This window comes from Leopardus geoffroyi, chromosome C2, assembly GCF_018350155.1.
Source record: "Leopardus geoffroyi isolate Oge1 chromosome C2, O.geoffroyi_Oge1_pat1.0, whole genome shotgun sequence".
Classification (NCBI taxonomy): domain Eukaryota; kingdom Metazoa; phylum Chordata; class Mammalia; order Carnivora; family Felidae; genus Leopardus; species Leopardus geoffroyi.
In genome coordinates, this window is record NC_059333.1 from 110,912,774 (window position 1) to 110,915,131 (window position 2,358).

At 34.6% G+C, this 2,358-nt stretch overlaps 1 pseudogene; it reads right to left on the reverse strand.

Annotated features, from left to right (window-relative positions):
* Positions 1-2,240: 2,240 nt before the first annotated feature.
* Positions 2,241-2,358, reverse strand: LOC123576349 (annotated as a pseudogene).

Here is a 2,358-nt window from a genome sequence, read left to right on the forward strand (position 1 = left end):
AGCCATTTCAAGGGTTTTTGCCTGGGGATTTTAGGCCCATAAAGATATACCAGAGTAGGAGGAGAAGGAAAGTATAGATCAAAGCTGTATAATCTAAATCATGAAATTGCAGAGATGGACTATAATGAACTGAAGCTGGTATCAAATTAGAGATACAGGCTTAGTTTCTCAGAACAAAGGAGTTTGAGTCTCACCCCTCTAATGCTTGTTATTGTTAAATATTTGTAGGCCTCACAGGCAATGCTGCAATTATCTCTCCCAGTTATTAAATCCACTCTGCATTAGTAATACTTTTGGAAACCTCATGTGCTGAAGTTGCTTCCCGTTGGAAATGCATGCTTTCCTGCTTAATGCCAGCTTAAGAAAGAATAAAGAGAAGTGGGAAAAAAGTACTGAAAGGTGACATATTCAGAATTTATCTGGAATATGACTTTGTTGTAAAGAAGAGTGTTCTGAGAGACAAGAGAAAAAATTAATCACTATAAAAACAAAGGAGAAAACTTGTAAATCTCTTATAAACTGTGAACATGTAGAATATTTGAAAAGCTCTGTCTGGACTGCCAGAATGTTTTGTACTCAAATTGTAACCATGAGAGAGAGTTTCTTATTAATTGGTCTGAATCATCTATTCTTGGGATTCTTCTTAGATCCATGCAGTTATTTTAGGAAAAAGAAAGTTCAAGGGACCAATAGATAACAGAGATAACATAAATCTGAATTTGCTAGTGCATGCTTTTAAAATCCATAGCTCCCATGATTTAAAAACTACCTTCAACAACTGGTTAGGCAATTCATCCCACTATCAGTTGTCCTTAACATTTTTGAGATAAAGGTCCCTTGAGAGGCTAAGCTAAACTCTTTTTCCATGGCACATTCAGAGGCCAGTATTTTATATACACTTTGTGGAAAGAAATGAATGATTTTTAGTTCTACTGAAAAATAGGATAACCCTGTTGTGTTTTAAAGACATAAAAGCGTGTGCAATGTTGCTAATTATAAATGAGATGACCAGATGGAGAATGTTTATAGTAATAGTAATAATGATAAATTGGTAAAATGCTTTGTAATTAAAGCATTTTTATGTACATTGTATGAGTTGATCCTCAAAACAACACTGTTATTGTTTTTATCGTCATTATTTTATGATTAAAACGACTGAAACCTCACTACAAACAAATTTCTTCATAACAGCATTAAATAGCACAGGTGGATTATGACTCTAGGCTCTCTATTTCGGGGACTATTACTTATACCGCTCTTTTCTGTATGGTGCACTTCATATGTCTCATCTGTAAAGCTTGCTCAATAGTAGCTCCTACCTCACAAAAAAGTGCTGAGAGTGAATTGATCTTTAAAACCAAGAAAATTTTCCAGTTAGTCTAGAATCAGCAAGTATTTATCCTCATGGCTTCTATATAAATATCTCTTTAGAGATGGCCAATAATTGATGTTTAAAATCATATGGGTGTAATAAAAGATTCAGTTGAATTTAACTACATTAAGTGCATTTGATGAAACTAGTGGTCTACTCAATTTTGGACCCCTGGTAAATTGGAATTTCTCTTCTTTGAAGCCCTGGATACAACGCAATAGGAGAGTGTGTTTGGTGCCTAAGCAAGCTGTACTCTAGAAAATTCCTTTATATTGAGGGTGCCTCACCTTCATACACTAGTCATCAGGCTGTTTCTGAGAAGGAGTACAAGGGGCACGTCAACAAATATACAGGCTTGATTTTGGTAAGAGCCTCCTACTTGAGCCCTACAGGCTTCTTTTCTTTCCTGGTTATCTAAACAGAATATGACCTCCTTATAATTCTATCTCAGTTTATCTCACTGCTCCTTCATCTTTGATGTGCACCTGTGCACACGAAGATTTTCTGCATACTTCTTAATATAGAAAGAGAGCAAGGAAATGAAAGAATCCTGTCAGGATTGGTGACTTTTACATTTTGTCTATATCTATAATCTCTATAACCGTTTAGTCTTAGTACTAGAGTTAAAAGGTATTAACATTCATCACTAGTTGTTTTTGTTTGTTTTTGCCACTATTATCTCCATTTATTTCTTGGGTAGCTAAAATTTACTCTTGAATGGTTTCTTTGGGAAGAATTTATAGGCACTATATACCCTGAGTTTTTATATATCTAAAGTTCATTGTTTTTATTCTTACGTGAGAATTTGGGAGGTAGTAAAATTATTGAGTCACACTATCTTTGAGGCATTATTTTACCATCTTCTAGTGTTCTGTGGAACTTTTGGAAACTAGCCTGATTATTTACCATTTATAAGTATCTTCAATTAGCAATAATCATGCCTTGGATAAACCTCATTGGCTACGATACTGCCACTGCACAAATCT